Source organism: Carcharhinus amblyrhynchos, chromosome 8 (genome assembly GCF_965287045.1).
Source record: "Carcharhinus amblyrhynchos chromosome 8, sCarAmb.v2.hapA, whole genome shotgun sequence".
In the NCBI taxonomy this organism is placed as follows: domain Eukaryota; kingdom Metazoa; phylum Chordata; class Chondrichthyes; order Carcharhiniformes; family Carcharhinidae; genus Carcharhinus; species Carcharhinus amblyrhynchos.
The window spans coordinates 59,264,652-59,291,365 of record NC_137331.1 but is presented as its reverse complement, the minus strand read 5'-3'; the positions used below and the strand labels follow the sequence as shown (position 1 = coordinate 59,291,365).

The following is a 26,714-nucleotide window of genomic DNA, read 5'->3' as shown; positions in this document are numbered from 1 at the left end:
GAGAGCTCGAGCGTGCATGAAGGATCTGACGGGGAGTGCCCTTCTCGCCGCCAGCCAAGCCAGACCTTGGTGCTTGTTTTTAAGTTCTGGTGATGAGGCGTTCTGCCAGATGACACTGACCGTCTGCTCAGGGAACCATCCAACAGGATTCCCCATCTCCTTTTCACTCAGGGGCCCCAAGAACGTTACGCGTTGACCACTGCTTAATCGCCTTGTGGTCAAAGGTGTGTTTGCGGAAAAATTTCTCCATGAAGGACAGGTGCTGTGGTATAGTCCAACAACTCAGCATTCCGTGGCAGTGTGGCCAGACCCGTCCTCCGCAACACTTGGGACAGGTAGAACCTCAAAAAGTAGTGGTACTTGCAGTTAGTGTACCGAGGATCTAAGCACAGCTTGATGCAGCTGCACACAAAGGTGGCCATCAGTACGAGGGTGGCATTGGGAACGTTTTTCCCTCCGTTCTCTGGAGATTTGTGCATCGCTTCCCTCTGGACGCGATCCATCTTTGATCTCCAGGTAAACTTGAAGATGGCCTGCGTCACTGCTGCAGCGCAGGATTTGGGGACAGGCCACACCTGCGCCACATACAACAACACGGACAGCACCTCGCACCGGATCACCAGGTTTTTTCCTGTCGTGGAGAGGGAGCATAGCTCCCACCAGCCCAGTTTCTGCCGGCTTTTGTGATGCGCTCATCCCAGTTTTTGTGCTTATGTTAAAACTGTGATATAAATGCAAGTTATTGTTATTGGTATCAAACCCTTTTAGCTTTGAACTGATATGTTCCATGCATAACCCCTTTCCTACTTCATTGCAACCCTGGTATGATTTTATGCTATCAGCAATTATTCAAGCGTAAGAGTAATTGCACGTAGGAAGATGCCTTTTCCATCCTCAGGATTTCCCAAACATTATAGCCAGTTACTTTTGAACAGTGATTGTTGTTTTGAATGCAAATACAACAGCCAATTTGCATCAAGTAATATTCCAAAAATGATAATGAGATGATTAGCAAGCTAAACTTTTTATTGAAGGTGTAACTTAAATGTTAATCATGACACCCAGTGAATTCCCACTCTTTGAATAGTGTTGAGGAATCTTTTACATCTGCACGAGCAATGGTTTAAGTTCTTGGTTTCGCATCCTAAAAAAAGCGCTTCCAATAATGCAATATTTCTTCAGTATTGTACTGAATTAGCAACCTAGATAATATGCTTAGGTCATGGGGTGTGTCTTAAACTCATAACTTTCTAACTGAGATGTGTATGCTACCACTGAACCAAGAATGGTGACACAGCCATCCTTAATACTTATCTCTCTGGCTGCACACTGTTTTATCACCTTTTTTTTCCTAACTAAGTACCATTGTAGCTTTGATTATTGAATTGGGTAGAATATTTTTCTCACAATGACAGTCAAAATATCATTTTTGGGGAAAAGGCTGTAGAACCATGCATCTAATTGCAGTGAATAATATAATTTCTCCAAAGAATTGAGGGAAAGGCCAATATAGTGTTTTTAAATGCTGACTTTTATTCTCACCCAATTGTCTTACATTTACAACCTGTGAAGTTGCAATTTTAATTTCTTCTTTCTCAAATTTGAAGATATGCCTAATCCTAAAAGGGTAGTAATAATGTTAAATTCTTACCTTCACTAAATAATATCTTGTGGATCATTTATACTGCAGTCCCTGGCGTTAGACCAGTAGCTGAAGTTTCTGATTTAGTCAGGCACTTCCTCATTTAAGCCATATGACTGAAATTCCAATTCTTTGCCCAACAAAGAGTTTTGAATACTGATGATTACACATCCATCCAACAGCTAAAATTTAAATACGCAGAAAGATTAGGCAGGTAATTTTAAACATTTAAATCAGATAAATTAATAGGTTCAGGAGTTTCAAGAGACTTGAATACTTTTTAATCCTTGATCTGATTATTTAGGTTTGATGTGCAACTCCTAATGTGAGACTGTTCTTCGAAAATGACTGGTTAATTATGTATACTTGTATTTTTGAAAAGATTTTGACAAGCGCCACACAACAGACTACGTCTTAAGATACAGTTTCATAGTATTGGTGGGATACTGAGATATATATGAGTTGATGGAAACATTCATTTAAAGTTCATGCACAACATAAAACGCTCAATTGTGCTTCCGAAGTGACTAAACGCAACAAAGATTTGGACAGTCTGGTTAATCTGGTTTTAGTGGTGGATAAGAAATGCTGGCCAAGGAATTGGGAGAACTCCTTGTCCTTTGAGCAACGCTTTCAGATCTTATCCATTAGGATGAGACAAATAGAGACTAAATTTAACATTCGATTTCCTCAATATATCTTTGTGTAAATTTTCTGCTCAAGTTTTAAATTCACAAGGTTATGTTTTAGAATCTAGGGTGTTGTCGAGCTAGCATTGACAAATTTTCTGGCTTTGTGTTGCAATACCAGAACTGGAATTGTGTTGCATATAATTTTTCTGCACAGTTCAGTTTTTAAGTGCTGCCAGCAGGTGAGGTTCCCCACATGCAGTGCAGTGTCTGAAAATGAAGTGTTTTAAAGTAATAGCATGCCTTGTAAGGAAGTGGAATAAACCAAAGCAAAAATTATCATGTGATGCCCTTGCTATCACTTAGTAATGAGCTCAAGTCACATTGGTGGCCTGGAGTTAGACTATGTCCTTGTCTTGCGTACAATTCCTTGGCCAGCATTTGGGTATGCAGACTAGTGAGACTAGAAAAGTAAAATCAATAATAGCTTTATTAGAAAGTAATGTCATTCCCAGAAAAACTGAATTGGTAGGTTATTTTCTGAAAAATGAAAGTGTCTCCTTATAGTATATAAGGATCTAATTCTCAGATTGTGTCTTGGGGATTTCTAAGAATGTTATATCCAGAAAACCTGAGGATTATGTATTTCAGCTCTTATTATTGACCTATGATTACATTTAGGAGTTTTAAAATTCCCAATACTTGGTAGAAATAGCCTCCTCATTTCAGGTTACTGAATGACTGAAGCTCCTTCATGATGAGAAGTACATTTGAGGTGGAATTTTATGATTTTTTTTCTCTCAGTGCGGTCATGAGCGAGAAAAGCAGAGGGGCTGCCTACCAGCTGACTTGCCAGCTTTTCTTGCCAAACTTTCAAGCGCTTAGGGGGGCAAAAGAAGGAATGGGCAAGATCCACAACATCATGCTGGGAGCCGGAGCCCCCTCTGCCAGAAGCCTCAGCCCGGGACTGTGCCTATCTGTACATCCATGGCAGGGACCATTCATCAGGTCCCTGTGGTCAGATCAGTTGTAATTCCCCCCATCAACATGATGTCATGCCAGCGAGGGGAGGGCGGGAATTCCTTAAATGGGGGGAATAATACACTGGGGAGGTCCACTAATGATATTTAAATTTATGTTAATTGGATTCATGATCTTTCATGGTGGAAACATCATTTATGTAATTGGGGAGGGTGGGGGAACAATGTGAACAGGAAGTGCACTGGTATAAAAGCCATTTCGGGATTCCTGTCAGATTATCTGCTCCCTCCCTCCGGCTTTCCTGCCTGCTGAATGCTGGAATGGAAAATACCCCCACATTGAGTATTGTACCACAAAGTTAATTTTCTACAGTAATCACAGTCTTCACTTCCTTAACGTTGTGCATCTGTTCTATGTCACAGGCAAAAATTGTGTTTTCTTACTGTCCGTGACCAGTGTGTTTTGTGAGGTATATACATCTCACTCTCGGAGTGATTGGCCCAATTTAAATGATTCTAACAGCAAACTTTAAAATAAAGAAGCTTCTTTATTATCCCACATTAGCTCAGGAGGTTTAAAACGTGACATCTCATTCATTCAATTTGCGCACATTATCACTTTGTACAAAATTTAGATACAGATGAAAAAAAAATGTCTTGCTTTCATAGCAGGTCCTAATTTCTTAGGTAAGTTGATGCTTTTGTTGAAGATGTTATAAACAAAGGATTCTCGGTAAGCTGTAAGGCTTCTTGCATTTGAATTTTCAAAAGGTTGGTTTTCAGGTGAATTTGAAGTTGGGACCTGGTTGATGTGTGGCTGGATTGGTGGCTATCTGATGGATTTGGATGGAACTCCATTTCTGCTTTTGCTGTTTTAAAAGCAGACAATAAAATGGCTGTGACCACCGTGTTTCTTGTACAAGTTCAATGTTCTTTGTCCAGAGAAAGGTAGTGTGTTGGTTACACATCCTGTGTTGTCATTTTACACTTGGAAATTCATTCTGTCCAGTTTGGATAAGGAACCACCATAATACAATGAAAAGTCAGTAGCATCCATTTTGTCTTCATTAATGTAAATTGAGTTGCAATATTTTGTTTGTCCATGGTGAAACAAAGATGAGTAAGCTAGAATGTGGCAGTTCTTTTAAATTTGTTTGACAATTCATCCTTAAAGAAAAGGATTCAAGAATTTCCCAGATAGCTGTGAATTATTTAATTAGGTGTTTGTTTGCGACTTAGGACTGCCAAGCTGAGAATGCTAAGGGTCATGTGATTTACAGTAGCCTTTTTAATTGACTGTTAAAAGTTTTCAAGTATTGTATGAAAGTTCATACATTTGAGCGTGACATCCAGAATAGCTCACATGGCTATTCTCCGACAGACCTAGGGCTTTGAATCAAAGCTGTCTTGTTAAACTTTCCTGACACCTTTTCAGTTTACAAATATAAAAAAAAGACATCTCCAGAAGTAATGTGCAGTGCAAAGTTTGACAGCTGATCGAGTTCACTAAAACCTACTTTGATCAGAATTAAACAAAATTGTTGCCAAACTTTTCATGGAATAGTATATATTGGGCTGCAAGTAAGTATTTGAGAGATATATGTGAGAATCAATGCTTTAGAACCTGAAAATCTGTGCAGAGAAAGAGTTGGTTCATCTTGTAGAGAAGGCTTTTATGGAGATATCCAACAGGTTTTTATTCTCACCCAAGAAAATTAACAACTTTCTATTGCCATCCTATTAAATAACTGCTGTTTAGCTACCCAGTACCTCTCAAACAGAGCATCACGATTTGCCTCATCTACCATTTTGCACTTGTTATCCCAGTTAATAGCATTGATAATGCTTCATTGGTCTGTGACATTGGTGTTGAGCATAACAGTTGTAAGCACAGACAATTGCGTCTGACCAGTAAGGGGATCGAATCCATGACCTTGGCTTCATTAGCTCCATGCTCTAACCAACTGTGATGCAGGCTATCTAATTTTTCCAATTAACAACAACGTGAATTCCTAATCCAATCTGTTAGGTCCAGACTTTGTGCCTTCTCTACAAAGAAAGGAAAATGAAGAAACACTTTGTGTTCTGGTTCCCACTTGTCCAACTGCTTAGTTACAGATGACTGATACTGTTTAGAACCACGGTCAGGAATGAAATGGTGTGTGACCAGGCTAGAGGAGACCCAAAAAGGCAAAAAGAGGAAGTAAAACAACTTCTTCCAATTTAAAATGACTAAATAGTGGTTTTTGTTTTTTTATACTTGAGTGGTTTGTAGACTTCATTGCTTCCAAAATGTTTGCATTATTATGTTGGCTCAAGCAACCATCAATTAGGACATAATAGTTACCAAATCAGCCCTTTCAAAAACAATGTTCGGACCAGCATCTGTGATTTATTTGAGAAAGTGATGACTTAATTTAATTTGGTAAACTCTACATTAAAATAGTAACTACCATACTAACAGAAAAAGAACTTAATTGGTTGTTAAGTGCCCTGAGAGGCATGACATGGTGAAATGCAAGTTCCTTCTCTCCCTTTCCTTCCTCCTTCCTTCATCACTTCACTTCCTTTGACTTGGTTTATTTAGTCTTCAGAAGGCATTTGTTATAATAATGTGCAAAACTCTACATATATATATATATATATATATATATAAGATCAGTGTAAACTGGCCAAATCTGCAGTGCTACCAAATTAGGAATTGTAGTAGAATTAAAGAGACAACTTAGAAACCACCAAATGTGGCAAGCCTTATATGAACAAACTGAACAATAGGAGATAAAAATGATTGAAGTTAAATGTATAAAGTATTGCACATAAGAAATTACAAATTTGTGATTTTGCAAATGGCATTGAAATAGATTTGGGTAATGTTGACAGAAGAGTCTAAAATAATGCACAGTATGAGCAACCAATGCAGAACAGCAATCAGCAAAAGTAATAGAAACTCGAGCTACATTTTTAAAAATGTAAAGTCAGACGAATTCTTGATCATGATGTACAGTGTCCAGTTAAAGCTGCACTTTGTGTACTGTGACCAATCACCAAAAAACAAGGGAACCATTCAGTGCAGTGGGAATCACAAGGCTGATCTTCAGTGTTGGGATCTGACTTATGAAGCAAGACTGGTGAGACTTGAGCTGTTTCAGCCAGTAATGGTATATTACTACCAAATCATTTATGTTACGAATTCATCTAGAATGCTTCAATTAAACTGGACCAAAGTCATGGAGAGACTGGTTCAAAGAATTGAAGGTAATATTCAGACTGGTATCAGGAAGTAGTTCTTTGTGCAGTAAACAATTGATACTTGGGATAATGGATTTAGTAAGCAGTTTGCTTTAACATTAGTAGGTGTTAGGCTTGTTCTGATCAGTTATCAATAGTTGAGGAACCAACAAGGGAGAACAGCCATCTTAGACTGGGTATATTGCAATGAGAAAGGAAAGTTAGATCATTTTTGGGGATGAGTGACTATAATATGATAGAATTCTTCATCAAGGTGGATACTGAGGTAGTTGACTCTGAGACCAGAGTCCTCAATCTCAATAAAGGTAACTATTATGGTGTGAGGCATGAGTTGGGAAACATAACTGAAAGAAAGTACTGTGGACAGTCAATGGCAGGCTTTCAAGGAATGAATAGGTAAACTCCAAAACTTGTTTACTCCTATTTGGCACGAATGGAAAGGGAACTGTAGCCAAACCTGGCTCACAAGGGAAATTAATATTAGATTCAAAGAAGTAGCATACAAATTGGTGAGAAAAAGCCATAGTCCTGAGGATTGGAAGCAGTTTAAAATTCAGCAAAGGTATATCAAAGGATTGGTTAAGAAGGGGAAAATAGAATATGAAAGTAAGCTAACAGGGAACCTAAAAACTGACTAAAATTTTCCATAGACATGTAAAGAGAAAGAGATGGACAGAAATGAATGTAGGCCCCTTACAGTCAGAGATGGGGAATTCATAACTGGGAACAAAGAAATGGCTGAGGAACTAACTTTATACTTTGCTTCAGTCTTCACAAGTGGAGACAAATAATGTACCAAAAGTTCTGAGAAACACAAGTTTTAGTGAGGAGCTGAAGGAAATCAGTATTAGTAGAGAAATGTTTTGGGAAGTTAATAGGGATTGAAGATGGATACATCTCCAGGGCCTAATAATCTTCATCCCAGTATACTTAAGGAAGTGGCCCTTGAATCAGTAGATCCATTTGTGATCATTTTCCAAGATTCTTTGAACTCTGATTGGAAGATAGCTAATTAAGTTTCATGATTATAATGAATGACAGAGTAGGACCAAATGGCCTACTTGTGCTTCTATTTTCAATGTATGTTTCTATGTATGTTAAGTTGGGTTATATGGCCTTCCTCACCTGTATATATGATGTGAACTTGTCATCACCTCTTAACCTGTTAACTTTCAGATTACTCACATTGTATTACATAGTGTCCCTACAGTGCAGTCGGAGGTCATTCGGCCCATTGAGTCCATACTGACTATCTGAAATAGCATCTTACCCAAGCCCACCTCCTACTATATTCCTGTAACCCCACACATTTACCATGGTTAACCCACCTAACCTACACATCTTTGGACTGTGCGAAGAAACTGGAGCACCTGGAGTTAATCCATACAGATTGCGAGGGGAGAACGTGCAAATTCCACACAGTCATCCAAGACTGGAATTGAAACCAGGTCCCTGGTGTTGAGACAGTAGTGCTAACCACTATACCGCCAAAAACATTGTCATCATCCATATCAATGATCTAGAGTTCACACATTTTTAAATTAGTTTTAAAGAGGTTGATCTAACACTGACTGTTTCTTATGGATGATGGAAAAACTACTACAAATGAAGTGTTTACTAGAAATTAGGAGATTGTCTTCCTATCCTTCTGAGGTAGTTTGAGTAAATTTGAAATAAATGTCTGACCTTTTTGTTAAAACAGACTTTTCCCTTAATTATGGATCTTCTAAGTTTTTAAATCTTAGAAACTTGTGAAGAATTATATCTGGCAGTGTACTGAACAAGAAAGCATCTGGTGACATAAATTGCTGACCATATACATAAGATCTGGCCTGCCCTACTAAGGTAAACAATTTTTCAGTTAGCAGATGCATTAAATTGTGAAGGAAATACAATTTCATTAATTTTATTGTTTCCCACCTCTCCATATCTTGACATTTGCTGAGATTTACAGGATCTAACTGAGATTGCAGAGCCTTTGGCTTTGATCTTCATGTCGTCATTGGCTACAGGTATAGTGCCGGAAGACTGGAGGATAGCAAATGTTGTCCCCTTGCTCAAGAAGGGGAGTAGAGACCGGTGAGCCTTACTTCTGTTGTGGGCAAAGTTTTGGAAAGAATTATGAGGGATAGGATTTATAATCATCAGAGGGAAATAAATTGATTAGGGATAGTCAACACGGTTTTGTGAAGGATAGGTCGTGCCTCACAAACCTTATCGAGTTTTTTGAAAAGGTGACCAAAGGGGTGGATAAGGGTAAGGCAGTTGATGTGGTGTATATGGATTTTAGCAAAGCGTTTGATAAGGTTCCCCATGGTAGGCTACTGCAGAAAATGCAGATGCGTGGGATTGAGGGTGATTTAGCAGTTTGGATCAGGAATTGGCTAGCTGATAGAAGACAGAGGGTGGTGGTTGATGGGAAATATTCAACCTGGAGTTCAGTTACAAGTGGTGTACCTCAAGGATCTGTTTTGGCGCCACTGCTGTTTGTCATTTTTATAAATGACCTAGATGAGGGTGTAGAAGGATGGATTAGTAAATTTGCTGACGACACCAAAGTTGGAGGCGTTGTAGACAGTGAGGATGGATGTTACAGTTTGCAGAGGGACATAGATAAGCTGCAGAGCTGGGCCGAGAGGTGGCAAATGAAGTTTAATACGGAAAAGTGTGAGGTGATTCACTTTGCTAAGAGTAACAGGATTACAGAATATAGGGCTAACGGAAGGACTCTTAGTAGTGTTGACGAGCAGAGGGATCTCAGGGTACATGTGCATAGCTCCCTGAAAGTTGGCACCCAGGTTGATAAGGTTGTTAAGAAGGCGTACGGTGTGTTAGCTTTTATTGGTCGAGGGATTGAATTTCGGAGCTGTGAGGCCATGTTACAACTGTACAAAACTCTGGTGCGGCCACACTTGGAGTATTGCGTACAGGTCTGGTCGCCACATTATAAGAAAGATGCGGAGACATTGGAAAGGGTGCAGAGGTGGTTTACCAGGATGTTGCCTGGTATGGTGGGAAGGTCTTATGAGGAAAGGCTGAGGGACTTGAGGTTATTTTCATTAGAGAGAAGGAGGTTACAAGGTGACCTATTGAGGCATACAAGATGATCAAAGGATTAGATAGGGTGGACAGTGAGAGCCTTTTTCCTCAGATGGTGATGGCTAACACGAGGGGACATAGCTTTAAATTAAGGGGTGGTGGTTATAGGATGGATGTCAGAGGTAGGTTCTTTACTCAGAGGGTAGTAAGGGCATGGAATGCCCTGCCTGCAGCAGTTGTGGACTCGCCAACTTTAAGGGCATTCAAATGGTCAGTGGATAGGCATATGGATAACATTGGAATAGTTTAGGTTAGAGGGTCATTAGATTGGTTCCACTGGTCCACGCAACATCGAGGGCCAAAGGGCCTGTACTGCACTGTAATGTTCTATGTTCTAACTCTCTGTTACTCTGTGTATGTTCTGAAAATAGTTCCTAAATGCCTGTACCTTTATTAGGAATAATGTACTACATGTTGATTTTTTTTTCACTTGAAATGTAAAAATAATGGTGTTTGAAGGTGTAAGAGCACGAAACGTTAACACTGCTTCTCCCTGCCTTACAGATGTTGCCAGACCTGTTAAAGATTTTCCAGCATTCTTTGTTCTTATCGTATTGATTTTTTTCTTTTTGCTAAGTATTTTTGATAATTGGTACTTTTGTAAGTATGCGTGTGGTACTTAGTCAAATCTGGAATCTTAAAGTTTGCATATTTAGGGTTGTAGATGTTACTACTTTATAAAAGGCAACAGACTTCAGTTTTTTTTGAAAAAGTAGTTTTATCAATAGAATAGTGGAAAAAAGGGACTGATTACAGTGCTGTAATTTAATTGAGAAAATGCCAGAAACCATGTCAGCTCTGATCACATGATTTATTAACGTCATCTGCCAAACAAGTCTCTCTTTGTTCAGGTACCACTCAGGTGACTATGGACCTACATGTTAATGTTGCTGTGCTCGGTTCAGCAGCACATATACTAAAATTAATCTTGCTCTAGACACATGGACCATCCTTCATTTGAGGTACTTTCATCCAGTTTGTAAGGCTCTTTAAGATAATTTCTTGTCTAACTCAATTGCTTTTATCATCAATCTTCCCCATCAGTATCAGACTTTCTAAATCATGAATCTTATGTGAAGATCAGAAATTTCAACTGATCTTAGTCAGTGGAGTTCTTTTGGTCTCTGATTTTACTAGCACCTCTTCATTGATGTGACTTGTTAATGGTATCTTCAATATTCACTTTATAAAAACACATCTGCAGCTTCCGTATGTCAAAAATAGATGTGCTTATAGCATTCCAGGATTCTCAGCTTTGTTTTTGAAGCTAGTTGAGAGTTGATCATAATCGTTTTCATTTTTTGAAATGTATCATTCCAAACCTTTGTCTTATTTATTGGTTGCACTTTACATCCAATGTTAATATTCTTCCTAGGTAACAAAATTTGTCTACCTGTATTATATCTTCATTCTTCTCTCTGATCTTACTATCTGGTATGGTTTTCTTTTTGACTACTACTATACAGGATATTTTCTTACAATTTATGCTCAGGCCTTTTTTCTCATTTTCACTCACTATTCTTATCCAAACTCTCTTGCCATTTTACTTCAGAATCGGCATAAGACGTGTCATTAGCCTACCATTATTAAAGTATAGCCTCCAACTGTTACACATGTATAATCCTAACATACCAAATGTATAATCCTAAAATACCAAAAAGCTTATAAATGCTATTGTCAAAATAGGAAATGGTATGTTATATTTTCCTGCAAACTAGTCATGTAGCATTACTGAATTTTGAAATCATGAAGAAAGATTGATATGACTCAATCATTCTTGCAGATAAGTATGGGAAATGGAAGATTGTAAAGATGGAAATTCTAACTGTTTTCATCTTTTATGCTTTATAATATTTACAAATGTTCATCCGATTTAATTATTGATATTTTAATGCCTTTGTCAATGACAGCTTGGGTTTATACAGTAAAACATCCCAAAGTGCTTTATAGGTGCATTCTCAGGCAAAAGTTCACATCTGTCCTGATGTCTCTACAGTGAGAAGTCTGTTAAAGACAGTTAAACTGTGTGTGCTGTTATATGCTCTGTTTGAGGCCAGAACTCTCCATTCACCTGATGAAGGGGCAAACCCCGAAAGCTTGTGAGTTTACTATCAAATAAATTGGTTGGACTTAAACCAGGTGTTGTCAGACTTCTTGCTGTGTTTACCCCAGCCCAAGGCCGACATCTCCACATCCTGATGTCTCTACCCAAGGATCGGTGTCCCAAAGCTCATTCAAAGGTATTGGAATGAAGGTCATAAAGGAGGAGAGAGATTGAGACTTGTGCAAAAATGCCTGAGACTGGGGCCTAGATGATAAAAAGATATCACTACCAATTTTGGGATGAAAGATGTTGGGGATAAACAGGAGGCCAGAGTTGAAGGAATGCAGAGTTCTGAGAGTTGTAGGGCTAGAAGAGATATAGAGATGGGGAGGGGTGAGGCCATGTAGGAATTTAAATACAAGAATGAGAATTTTAATTTGGGTGCATTAGTGAACTGGGAACAAATGTACTTGCACAGATGTGTATTGGCAGCCATTTTACATTGGCAGGTGACTGCTTTGCTTATCATACTTTGCGCACGCAGCAGTAGTAAGTTGAAGCCCTTAAGTAGACCACTTAATTGCCAACCTAAGGGCTTCATTTAATGGGGAGGTCGTTCATAGGCCTTTCTGCCATCAACTTAATCAGGGTGGAGTTGGGAGGTGGTGGGGTCCCCACCCAGTACTATCACCCGATTAAATGTGCCCCCTACTCCCATGCCACAGTGGAGGGCATAAAATATTTCCCAGTGTTTCAGATCAGACCTTTCATCAGAACAGAAGGAAAATAGAAATGTAAAAGTTTTAGAGCTGGTGAGGGGATGCAGTGGGGAGTGGAAGGATTAGGAAGAACAGACGGGAAAGGCCAGTGATAGAATGGAAAACAGGAGAGATTAACTAACAAAAGATTTCATGATACAAAAGTCAAAGAAGGGTTGTAATGGGTGTAGCAAATAAACAAAAGTTATATTCATATGAGGCAACAATGGCCGTATAGGAACTATAAAAGAATCCCTATAATACAGAAGGAGGCCATTCAGCTCATCGAGTCCATATCAACTACAATCCCACCCAGTCCCTATTCCCTAATGCCACACGTTTATCCTGCTAATCTCCCTCACCCTAGGGTCAATTTAGCATGGTCAATCAACCTAACCCATAGATCTTTGAATGCAACATGAAAGAAAAAAGAAAGAAAAACAGACCAGTGAACAATAATATCAAAAAACTCACGTGCAAGATGGAAGCAAGGGTTATGATCTAAAGTTGTTGAACTCTGTTGAATCCAGATGGTTGTAGAGTGCCAAGATGAAAGATGAGGTGCTGTTCCTCAGGTTTGTTTTGAGCTTCAGTGGAACGCTGTAGCAGAGCATGGGCAGAAAGGTCAAAGTGGAAACAACGTGGAGAATTAAAGTGATAGGAAGCTTGGGGTTATTCTTGTGGACTGAATGAATGTGTTCTGCATTTGGTGTTCCCAGTGTAGAAACCATACTGTGAAAAGCAGATACAGTATACTAAATTGAATGAAGTACAGCAAAATCGCTATTTCACTTGAAGGGTGTGTTTAGGGCATTGGATGGTGAGAAGAGAGGAGGTAAAATGCCATAGAAAAAAGAGGTCATGTTTGGTGTGACTGAGGAATGGACTAGGGTGTTGCAGAGAGAATGATCCTTTTGGAATGCTGAAAGGGAAGGACAGGGTTGGATGTGTTTTGTTCCATCATACTGGAGATGGTAAAAATGGTGGAGGACAAACCCATTGAATACAGAGGCTGGTGGGCTGGAAGGTGAGAACAAGGGGAACCCTATTCATAGTACTGGGAGAAAGGGGAAGGGTGAGAGGACATCCATGATGATATTAAATGCTGTGCAGACTCAAGAACCTGAATGGTGATTCCTGCTCCTACTTTTTTTATGTCTTTGACCAGCCCTTTTGTGGACTGGTGGTCTCAATCATTTATTTTCTTTCCCAATTTCCTCCTTTTGTGTTTCAGATTTGTGATGAACATCTAACTTTTTCCTTACTTTTTTGGGAAGATTACTTAACTGATGGGATTCTGCGCCGCCTTTTTTATTCAATTTTAGACTTAAGATCAGCCTTATTTCTCTTCTTTGTTCTTTCCAATGTTTTTTATGTTGTGTTATCAAGAACAAAATGTAGTATTCTAAGTATCCTTTAACCAGTGTGTTATGAAGTCTTAGCTAATTTTTTGTTGATGTGAAAATATTAAATATCATAGCATTTGTTTTAACTTTTAAATTTACTTCACAATCTTTTGACGTGAAAAAGGACTTGAATATAATTAGTAATCTCCTCACATTCTAACTCTGTCTATGCTAAGTGAGTTACCACCATTGCATGCTTATGAAGCACACATTTTCAACCCTTTACAATACTTTACATAAAGTAAAATTAAGTATTTTTGGTTAAATCATGATGGCTGTTACACTGGTAGAAAAGTGTAATCAAAGTTACATAAATCAGAACTACAGTACTTTAGTTTTAATTTATCTATTAATGTCACAAGTAGGCTTACATTAACACTGCAATGAAGTTACTGTGAAAATCCCCAAGTCGTCACAATTTGGCACCTGTTCAGGTACACTGAAGGAGAATTTAGCATGGCCAACGCACCTAACCAGTGTGTCTTTAGGATTACATAAGAACAAAAGAAATAGGAGCAGGAGTAGGCCATCTAGCCCTTCGAGCCTGCCCTGCCATTCAACAAGATCATGGCTGATCTGAAGTGGATCAGTTCCAGTTTCCTGCTACTATTCAGCATGGTAGCCTCCACCACTTCAATGGGCAGAGAATTCCAGAGACTCACCACCCTTTGAGTGAAGAAGTTCCTCCTCAACTCCGATCTAAACTGCACCCCCCCCCCCCCCCCCCCCCCCCACTTATTTTGAGGCTGTGCCCTGTAGTTCTGCTATCCTTTCCAAACGGGAAGAATCTCTCTACCTCTACCCTATCTAGCCCTTTCATTATCTTGTAAGTCTCTATAAGACCCCCCCCTCAGCCTTCTAAACTCCGAGTACAGACGCAGTCTATTCAATCTCTCCTCATAGGCTAACCCCCTCATCTCTGGTATCAGCCTAGTGAACCTTCTCTGCACTCCCTCCAAGGCCAATATTTCCTTTTGCAAATGCAGCAACCAAACTGCACACAGTACTCCGGTTGCGGCCTCACCAGTGCCCTGTACAGTTGCAGCAAGACCTCCTTGCTATTATATTCTATCCCCTTCGCTTTAAAGGCCAACATTCCATTCACCTTCTTGATCACCTGCTGCACCTGCAGACTGGGTTTTTGCGATTTGTGCACAGGGACCCCCAGGTCCCTCTGCACCATAGCATGCTGCAGCTTTTCACCCTTTAAGTAATAATCCCTCCCACTATTATTTCTACCAAAGTGGATAACCTCACATTTGCTAACATTATACTCCATTTGCCAGGTCCTCGCCCACTCACTCAGCCTATCCAGATCTCTCTGCAGACTTTCTGCACCTTCCACACAATTTGCTTTTTCACTCATCTTCGTGTCATCAGCAAATTTTGTTGCCCTACACTCAGCCCCCTCCTCCAGATCGTCTATGTAAATGGTAAACAGTTGAGGCCCCAGCACCGATCACTGCGACACTCCGCTAGTCACCAACTGCCAACCAGAATAGCACCCATCGATTCCAACTCTCTGCTTCCTATTAGACAACCAATCCTCTATCCATGCTAACACCTTACCCCCAACTCTGTGCACCCTAACCTTTTGTGAGGCACCTTGTCAAACGCCTTCTGGAAATCTAAAAATACCATATCCACCCATTCTCCTCTGTCTACCGCACTAGTCACATCCTCATAGAAATCCAATAAATTCGTCAAACACGACTTCTCCTTCAGGAATCCATGCTGCGTCTGCTTGATCAAACCGTTCTTTTCTAGGTGTCTTGCTATTTCTTCTTTGACGGATTCTAGCATTTTTTCCAACTACGGACGTTAAACTAACCGGCCTATAATTCCCTGCCTTTTGTCTGCTACCTTTTTTAAACAGCAGCGTAACATTAGCCATTTTCCAATCTTCCGGCACTTCCCCAGAGTCCAGCGAATTTTGATAAATAATTACTAAGGCATCCGCTGTCACCTCTGCCATTTCTTTCAGAACACTGGGATGCATTCCATCCGGTCCCGGGGACTTGACTACCTTCAGTCCCATTAGTCGATCAAGCACTACCTCTCTAGTGACAGTAATTGCATTAAGGACCTCATCTCCTACCATCCTTCTATCTTTAACATTCGGCAAGCTATTTGTAGTCTCTCCGTGAAGACCGACACAAAAAACTTATTTAAAGCCTCAGCCATGTCCTCGTTACCCACCACTAAATCCCCCCTCTTGTCCTCCAAGGATCCAACATTCACTCTAGCCAGTCTCCTCCTCTTTATATATTTGTAAAAACTTTTACTATTTTTTTTATATTTTGAGCTAGTTTAGCTTCACACTGTATTCTTTCTTTATCACTTCCATAGTAATTCTTCGTTGTTTTTTATATCTTTCCCAATCTTCTAATCGCAAATATTTTTAGCCGCTCTGAATGCATCAGCTTTTAATTTAATACTCTCCTTTATTTCCTTCGATAGCCACAGCTGGTTATCTCTTCTCTTACAGCCCTTCTTTACCATCAGAATATATTTCTGCTGAGTACTGAAAAAGATCTCCTTAAAAATCCTCCACTGTTCCTCAGCTGTCCTACCAACCAATCTGCGCCCCCAATCTACATTTGCCAATTCCGCCCTCATCTTATCATACTCCCCTCTGCTCAAACAGAGGACACAGGTTCGGGACCCTACTTTCTCATCCTCCATCTGCATCAGAAATTCAACCATACTATGATCACTTGTCCTAAGAGGATCCCTCACAAGAAGATCCCTAATTCTACCTGCCTCATTACACAGTACCAGATCTAAGATAGCTCGCTCCCTCATAGGTTCCGTTCAAGCAATACTATTCAAGGAAACTATCCTGACAGAATTCCAAGAACTCTTCCTCAACCCCATCATGTCCGACTTGGGTCATCCAATCAATATGCAGATTAAAATCCCCCGTAATTATCGTCATTCTGTTTCTGCACGCGTCAATTATTTGTTTATCGCCTGCCCCACCTCAAAGTTATTATTTGGGTTGTGGGAAGAAACTGGACCACCCGGAGGAAACTCTCACAGACACGAGGAGAACGTGCAGACTCTGCAGAGACAGTGACCCAAGCTGGGGGTCGAATCCTAGTCCCTAGTGCTGTGAGGTATCAATGTTAACTACTGTGCTGCCATGCTGCCCATTATTTTTATCATCTAAATGGCAGCAACTGCTTACTAAACATCAGCTACCCTGTTTACAATTTTTGTATTGATTGCTAGTTTTAGGTACTCAGTAATGATCAAGACTCAGAGATGATAGGGAAGACTCTAGGTGATCTACATATCTGAGTTTCTGAGCATTTGTAGTTATAAGTAACCGATGATTTTATTTGCTAACCAGTTATTTTTATGCAAAGTTAACATTGATGTCTAACTCTGAGTTTATAAATTCTCTAACATGCAAGCCCTTAATAGTCTTTCACTTGGACTGACAGCTACCTAATTTTTGTACTTCATGTCTAAAACTAGCAATGAGTATAAAAGTCAGATATCACTGTCCTTTCAAGTACCTCATCGTTTAAAATCTGTTGTTAAAGTGGAATGTGAAGAGTACTGTAGAAACTTCATGATGCACTTATTTATTGTTTATACTTGAAACTATAGTACTGGTTTAAGCCCAAAACTGACACAGTAATTATTTTTATGAATGATATAACTTTAAATGGCCCAAGATATGACAGAATTAAAAATTTAGAGGCATTCATGATTTATTATCTCATCATTGTTTTGCCATGTAAAAATAGAACTGTTTTGAGTAACTCAGGAGCCCAAATAGTACTGGACTTAATTGTGGATATCTGATCTTTTAGTAATCTTTTGCTTGATCTTGGTTATTGGGAGTGAATTCTCTGCCATTTCTTAGTTGAATTGTTTGGTGTATGGCCTTGTTTATGATGGAAGAAAAATAATACTCTCATGTGAACGCAATCCATTGCTTGATTTATATCACTTGTTAATCTGTGGTTCAAACTATAGTAGTCTCTATCTTTGAGGAAAAGAATAAAAGTTAGTCTAAAACTGTTCAAAGTTCAGAAAAATAGTCACTATCAAATAGTTGTTGTATGTTTGATAAAATCTTTTACATGTTTTAACATCCAGAATATAGCATTCATTCATGGCCTTGAGCCCTGTTATGTATTATATATAATCAAAAGATGTATTATCTCTTCTTACAGAATCTGATCAAAGATACTTTTGTGTATAGAAACTTAATGCAGTTGAACATTTGATTGTTCCCCAGTATTTTGTCTAAACTCTTTCCATGCCCTTCTTGATCTTTAAGGACAAATGAAGCTGTACTCATATCTTTAATATTGTAAGAAGTCTCATGATACCAAGTTAAAGTCCAACAGATTTATTTTGTAGCATGAGTTTTCGGAGTGCAGCTCCTTCATTAGGTGAGTGCGCATTGGGTTCACAAACAGGACATATATATAACAGAGTACCCTTCGTCCATTACTTCCCCGGAGCAGAGAAGCTACAACATCATCTTCAGAGCCTTCAACATGTCATCAATGAAGACTAACATCTTGCCAAGGCCATCCTCACACCCCCACTACCTGCCTTCAAATAACTATGCAACCTCAAGCAGACTACTGTTCACAGCAAACTGTCCAACCTTCAGGAGAACGGTGACCACGACACCGCACAACCCTGCCACAGCAATCCCTGCAAGACGTGCCGGACCATCAACATGGATGCCGTCATCTTACATGAGAACATCATCCACCAAGGACACGTGCATATTCATGCTACTCAGCCGACGTTGCCTACCTGACACGCTGCAGGAAAGGATGTCCCGAGGTATGGTACATCGGCGAGACCATGCAGATGCTTTGACAAAGGATTAACGGACACCACTCGACAATCACCAGGCAGGAGTGTTCCCTTCCTGTTGGGGAACACTTCAGCAGTCAACGGCATTCATCCTCTGATCTTCGGGTAAGTATTCTCCAAGGCAACCTTCAAGACACGACAATGCAGAATCGCCAAGCAAAAACTGACAGCCAAGTTCCGCACACATGAAGATGGCCTCAGTCGGGATCTTGGCTTCACATTGCATTACCTGTAACCCTCACAACTTGCCTGGGCTTTCAAAATCTTACTAACTTTCCTGGCTTGAGACAACTCACACCTCTTTAACCTGTGCTTAACCCTCCCTCCACTCGCATTGTCAGTACCTGTAAAGACTTGATTACTTGTTAAGGCTCGCATTCCAACCATTATCTTGTTACTGAGTCTGTGTCTATATATGCCCTGTTTGTAAACCCAACTTGCCACTCACCTGATGTAGGAGCAGCACCCTGAAAGCTTGTGCTACCAAATAAACCTGTTGAACTTTAAAGTGGCATTGTGAGATTTCTTACTGTGCCCACCCCAGTCCAACCTCGGTATCTCCACATCATATTTAATATTGAAACAGTTATTTACATGAATTGCATAGTTTGCTGTTTTTACAACACAGACAAATGATAATGTAATGAATTACATTTACAATACACTGGTTTTGCCACTGTGGTATCATGTTCTTTGTAAACATCAAATTAGCAGATCAGTTATCAACTGTTTGTTTTGTTCTACCCGGGAGATTTAATAGTATTTATGAATGGAACAAAGACAATGCCACTGGTTTAAACCATTTAAAGGCTGAAATGCCAATTGCATCCTGTATTCAGCTTTATGAGAACACCTCTGTTGTGCCAAATTGAATTCTTCCCTTTTCAATCAAGTGACCTTGACTGACATTGCCAGTTTAATGATCATTGTAGCAGTTTTTTTAGCTATGGTGTGTAGATTGAGATTACACAATTTCTTTTTGAACACTCAAGCTAACAAGGACAATAACTATAGCCTTATTTTTCCTTTTTGCTGTTAACTTTAGCACTTTGCATTAAGACATAATTTGGGTGCTGATTCATTCTTTTATTGCTGAGTTTCATTGGGATGTAATAAATAATATTTTAAGTACTTATTAAAATCACAAATCTATTACATGCTTATAGATTTTATTGCTGCCGCAGATAAGTAACTAAAAGAAATTTTTAGTATGAGGAAAATAAATCAAATTCACTTTGCATAAAATTGTGAATTTTAGAGAATAAGCCGAGAACCTATAAAATCACATCTAATCATGCTCATCATTATCAACGAGCTATTTCCGATACAGCACTGGTCCAAATCTAGTTTTACTCACGTAGCCCTACATCTCCCTCTGTTCCGAACATTTATCGGATTTTCCCTTTCAGAGAAGTCATCTCTGCCTCAACCCTCTTTTTGCAGAAATAGATTTCATCTTCCAGCAGCTCAATGCCATCAAGAAATATCTTCTAACCCTATTCCTCGCTGTCTTGGTTGTAATTTTAAATTCATGACTTCTTGGCATTAACTAGAGGAAATATTAATTCAGTATTCACCCTTACAGTTTTTCTGACCAAAATTGGCTGATGTACCCAGTCTTTGAAATATTTTGTCATCACTACATATTGCCATTATTCTGATATACACAGTATCAACACATCATGCTATCCATGGTTTTCATGCACTTTCACAAAACTGCATACTGTGTTCTTAATGTAGGCCTAACTATTGCCTTGTTAACTTTATCATTGGTGGAACTTTCTGGCCATTCACGCCTGTGGGACCTTCCAGCCCCACTGATGGCTCATCCTCGCACCGGGTTGCTCAGCGGCGAGGGATGCATTGAACAGGAGACCCTGTTGACAACAGTGGCATCAGAAGATCCTGCTTCGCGGCATGTTGTGTAATCAATCCCCACCCAATGTTTCTTTTTTTCTTGTACTCTTAGCTTCTATCAATAAGATTAGTGGTGCTTTTGTGTTTAATAACTAGGGACTTAGAGTACATCTGTTTTATTCATGCACTGTTGCATTTTCATGTGCAATGTCTCTGGTCTAGCTTCTGCAGACTGTTACTTGGTGCAAAAGAAAATGCATTAGATAGGATAAAATTAACTTTTAATGTAGCAGAATAGATTCAGTTTGCTGTAGAATATAGTGTAAAGAAGGAAGGGGGAAATCAACCAAGTGAAAATTTATCAAAATGATCCACATACATTATACTAAATTAAGTAACCTGTATGAGTGATGTGCAGAATTGCTGCAATGTTTTATCTCCCGTACAGTTCTTTTGAAATCAGCAGTGAGTCACTTTTTCTTGGCAGTAAGGAGAGTAAGTGACTCAGCTTGGTGGAAAACCCTCTGTTACATAATACTGGATACATTATTTTCATGTCCCCTCCCCCCAACTCCTTGATGCTGGCATAAAAAGGAAGTATGCTCACTGATATCCTGTTTGAACATTGTAGCTCTTTTAAATCAGCATAAAAAGTATGCCAAACTCTTCAGTTTCAGCATGGTGGCACAGTGGTTAGCACTGCTGCCTCACAATGCCTCAGGTCACTGTCTGTGCACAGTCTGCACTTTCTGCCCACGCCTGTGTGGGTTTCCTCCGGGTGCTCCAGTTTCCTCCCACAGTCTGAAAGACGTGCTGGTTAGGTGCATTTGCCATGCTAAATTCTCCCTCAGTGTACCCAAACAGGCACTGGAGTGTGACGACTAGGGGATTTTCACAGTAGCTTCATTGCAGTGTTAATGTAAACCTACTTGTAACTAATATTTTATGTGGGGTTTTGCTTAGAAACTGTTTACAATCTAGGTTTTATTTTTTTCATTACTGATGGTTCTTCTATTGTGGTGATTTGTTCCCTTTTCATTATGAAGTCTCTTCATATACCCCTGGTCTCGTTGTGTCCTGTAGAGTTTTAGGTTTAAATTTGATAGGGTAAATCAGAGGAACCAAAGAATGTACCTGTTCATTTAAGATAGCTTTTAATATGGCTTAGTAGGATATATAAAATTGGACTGTAACTCTTGAAAATATTACAGAATATGGCAAAAGTGGTATATGGAATTATGTTGCAGATCAGACATGATCTCGTGGAATGGTGGAACAGGCTCAAAAGGCTAAATGGCCTGCTCCTGTTCCTAGGTTCCCAAATTACTTTGAGTTTATTTCACTATTCTGTAGTTTCCAATTATTGATTACTTATTGTCATTAGCATGTTGTAATGTGCTTCTGAAGCTAGAGGAACATCAAGTACGGTTCATGCGGAGAATAGTAAAACATAATTAAGGCATTTTCCACAAGACAGAGGAGCTAGTGGCACAAATTGAGAAATGGTTTAAATCTAATCACCATTACAGAGTTATGGGCCAAAACCCTACCACTCAGATTCTCTGAACAGAAATCTGTTCACCTCAAGCGGGAATCTTGCCCAAGCGAGGCTAAAATCCCACACGTTACAAAATGACCAAGTGTGGGAAATAAATATTCCAGGATTTTCAATACTCCAAAAAGACAAACAGAATGGAAAAGGGGTAGCCCTGATAAAGACTGATTTAAGGACAATAATGCGAAAGGATCTTCGCTCAGAGGATCAGGAAATAGAATCAGTAGTATGCATGGTGATTAGAAATACCAAGAGCCAGAGAACACTGGCAGGAATAGTTTACAAGTCCCCAAAAGGTCGTGAAACAATTGAGCAGAACATTAAACAAGAAAAATATTGGAGTTGAAGCAAAGGCAGTGCAACAATTGTGGAGACTTTAATTTTCATGCAGACTAAACAAATCAAATTGGCAAAGGTTGAATCAAAGATTTGTTTGTGGGATGCTTTCTTTATAATAACCTGGAGCAATTTGTCATGGAACCAACTGAAAATAAATCTATTTTAGATCTACTATTGTGCAATGAGGCAGGACTAATTAGTAACGGCAAAGTAAAAGATCCTTTGGGGAAATTAATGATCAAAATACAACTGAATTCCAAGTTAAGTTTGATGGTGATATATTCCAATCCAATGACAAACAAAAATTTTAAGCTGAATTATATAGGAATGAAGGGAGAGGTGGCCAAGGTTGATTAGGTAAATAGATTAAAATGTTTAGAAGTAAATGAATAGTAGGAAATAGTAATAGTGAATAAATAGTTTAAAATATCAATGAAATACATTTTTGTTCAACAACAAAAACTCAGCAAGATCAAACTATAGCTTACTTGAAGTTTAGGACAGTATTAGATTAAAAGCCTGACGATTTGGAGTGTTTTTGAAAAGAGCAAAGAACTGCTAAAAAGTTGATTAAAAAGAGAAAACGTAGAATGAGAGTAAACTGGTCAGGAAGATATTAATAGAATGCAAGAGCTCTACAAGTATGTAAAAAGGAAGAGAGTAGTTAAAATAAATATTGGCCACTCAGAATCAAAGACAGGTGGGGAATGAGGTAACAGCACAAATTGAGAAATTTGTTCAGAAGAAGATGTCCGTTAGGTACCAGAATAAGAGTATAGCCTAGGCTAACAACAGTGAGGAAATTGAAGTAATTAAAATCTGACAACTTTCCAGGATCTTATGGCCTGCATCTTGGATTCTAAAAGGGATAGTTGCAGAGTCAATGGATATGCTGGTTATGATTAATAAAATTCCCTAGATTCTAGAATGATCCAGCAGACTACAAGTTAAGAAATAAAATGCTGCTTTGCAACAGAGGGAGGGAAGAAAAAACAACAAGCTACAAGCCAGTTATTCTGACATCAGTCATTGGGGAAGTGTTGGAATCTATTATTAAGGCAGTCTTCACAATGGACTCAGAATATGACCGGACAAGATTTTCCAAAAAGGAAATATTGTTTCAGAAATGTAAGAGTTTTTAGAGGATGTAACTAATAAGGTAGATGAAGTAGAACTAGCAAATGTAGATTATTTGGATTTCCAAAGCAATTGAAAACGTGCAATAGAAAAGGTTAATGCATTATCTAAATACAAGTTCTTTCATATTATTAAATACAAAATAAATGTTTTAACAATACTAAAATTTGTGTGTGTTTTTAAAAATTATGACAAATACATACCTTGAGTTCTGAAGAGTCATATTCAATTTAAAAATGTTAACTCTTTCTCTTTCCACGAATGCTGCCAGATCTGTTAAGTATTTCCAGCATTTTCTGTTTTTATATCATGGTTCATAGTATGCTGTAAGAAGTCTCACACCACCAGGTTAAAGTCCAACAGGTTTATTTAGAATCATGAGCTTTCAGAGCACTGCTCCTTCATCAGAATGCTGGCCTTGGTTCAAGGATAGAAGTTTCAGCTGAATAGGGAGATTGTGAATTCAAGTCCCACTCTGGAGACTTCACATAATCTAAGCTGACACTTCAGTGCAGTTCTGAAGGAGTGCTGCAATGTTGGAGGTGCTCTTTTTCAATTGGAGTGTTAAACCAGGGTAGCCATCTGCACTCTGATGTATTAAACAATACCAAAAACATGAGTTGGTTATTTATCTCATTGCTGTTCATAGGACCTTACGTTACACAAGTGAAAATTTTAATTGGTAATATAGCATTTTGCAATGTCCAAATGTGAATGTGAAAAGATGTTACATAAGTGCACATTCATTCTTTCACTTTGGCCAAAACGTTAAGTAAGCCTAGTGATTAATAGGTCAGCTACTGCACATGCTCCTGTTGGCAAAAATTCTGCTGACTCAAATAGACCAACCACTATGAAGTTGATTTTAGGATATTTTGCCTAACAATTATAAAAGCCATGGTTACTAATGTATTAAATGAAAATTTGAGTGGATGTGGAAAAGCATATTGGACCAGAATTTGCAAGAGCAGGACATCTTGGTGTCTGCTATTATTTAGATTAACCTGCACCATCCAACTTTAAACAAAATATCTGCAAAGTTGCTGAAAGTTCAAATTGATAACAGTGCAGCAAGAGAAATGGGGCATATTGAACAAAAGCGAACAGGACAACCAACAGGGCATGTCTTAACAGTGAGATTTAAAAATTGGAAAAGAGGATAGAGTGAATTCAATATTGAATCAGGTATGACTAGGGAAATAAAGAGAAGGAAAGGATGATTAAACAATAATTTTGACATTTTAAAAAACCTCTCTGAAATATTCAAACTTGAAAGAATGTGAACCCACACTTGTAAAATTAATTTTCAGTGTCAAAAGGTTGATTGGCAGTCAATAACGTTTTCCAGTGTTTAAATGATGCTTGCAGGTATAACGACAGGACAGTGAGTTTAATAGCAAGTAAAGCAAGTTCTTGAAAGAAGCAAATTGGACAGCTAAGGTGAGATGTCACTTGCCTGACACTAACAGTGAAGTGCCACAACCCGTAATGTTTAGATATTCCTATTTAGCTGTGCACCTTCTTGCCAGCAACCTTTTACTATTCATCCGTAAATAATGTATCACCATTAATTCTTATTTTGAAGGCAGATTCTCATCAGTTGATCTAGTAAGCTGTAACTAACAGTGGTATTGAGGCACATGTCAAAAACTAATGCACACTTTAAAGAATTGTATATTCATATAGGATTAATTTATCTTTAGTTGGACTGTAGATGAAGGAAATTGAATTTTTAGGTTGAACAAGGCTTAGTAGATGGGCTACACTATTCATAGAAGGGGTTTGAATTATAGGGATTTTAGTTGACAGGGTTTGCTTTACACAATGAAAAGATGCTTGTTTTCAAGGGTAGGATCAGATTTTGGTATGAATAAAGACGTGAAGTTTTACATGAAATGCATATCAAAAAGAATAATGCAGATAAAAATATTGAATTATTGTTCAAAGTGTCCTGATCTTGCAAAGTTCATTGAGCATAGATATGTATGTAGTCACAATTAATAAAGGAGATAAAGTGGGATATATACATTCATTCTTCTGGAGTAGAATGGTTTGGTTCTGATATTTAAAATTTTCTACATCTGTCTGGTTAAAATATTGATGCTGCTTGATGCAAGACATGCAGGAAATCATGTAATTAACCTATGTACACACAGGCTGAAATTTGCAGCAAAGTGCCAAGTGCAGTATGAAATGATTCAGATTTATTTTTGCTTCAATAGCGCTCTTCACAAAATCACAGAATTGTTACAGCTCAAAGTATGCCATTCTGCACTGGTCTCATGTAGTGCCATTCTCCCTCCATTTCCCAGCAACCATGTAGATTCCTACGCTGTATATTTTTCCCTTTCAGATATGTCAAATTCCCTTTTGGACTGACGTCCATCACACCATCAGTGCATTCCATCACTCGCTGCATGAAAACGTTTTTCCTCCTGCTGTTTCTGCTTCTTGTATCAACATATGCCCTCTCATTCTCAATGATTTCACGATTTGGAATAGTTTCTCCCTATCTACACTGTCCTAACCTCTCAGGATATTGAATACTCCTACCAAATCTCCTCTGTCTTCTCTTCCCCAAGGAAACCAGTCCCAACTTCTCCAATCTAACTTCATAACTGAGGTTACTCATCTGTGGAACCATTCTTATGAATCTTTTCTGCACTTTCTCCAGTGAATTAACATCCTTACTCAAGTGCAGCACACTGAACTGGACACAAGACTCCAGCTTAGGCTAAGCTCATGTCTTCTATAAGTTCAACATAACCTCCTTGCTCTTTTACTGTATGTCACTATTAATAAAACTTTGTTTTATAAACTGCACTCTCATCTGCTCTGCCACCTTCAATAACTTACACACATAATCACCAATGTCCCTCTCCTGCACCCTGTTTAAAATCATGCCCTTTATTTACATCATGTCTCCATATTCTTCCTATCAAAATAAATCACTGTGCATCTCTCTGCATTGAAATCTGCATCATCTGCCACTTGTCCAGCTATTTCACAATCGTTCTGACGTTCCTCACTATTCTCCTCACTGTTCACTGTGTTTCTAAATTTAGCATCGTCCCCAAACTTTGAAATTGTCTGCTGGACACCAACATCTGTGACTAATGTATAACAGAAAAAACAAAGGTCCCAATACTGACCTCTGGAACTCTGCGA

General features: G+C 38.8%; 1 protein-coding gene across 4 annotated transcripts in view; it reads left to right on the top strand.

Annotated features, from left to right (window-relative positions):
- The window catches only part of sgk3 (serum/glucocorticoid regulated kinase family member 3), a 101,107-nt gene that overhangs the window by 5,089 nt on the left and 69,304 nt on the right, over positions 1 to 26,714 (top strand). The window contains exon 1 of one of the 4 annotated variants that reach the window (XM_080194139.1): positions 8,236 to 8,345. The exons of the other annotated variants lie outside the window; for them this stretch is intronic. The gene's annotated coding sequence lies outside the window, so the exon portion shown is untranslated. Of the gene's footprint in view, positions 1 to 8,235; positions 8,346 to 26,714 lie in introns of those variants that run through there. 4 annotated transcript variants of the gene reach the window in all.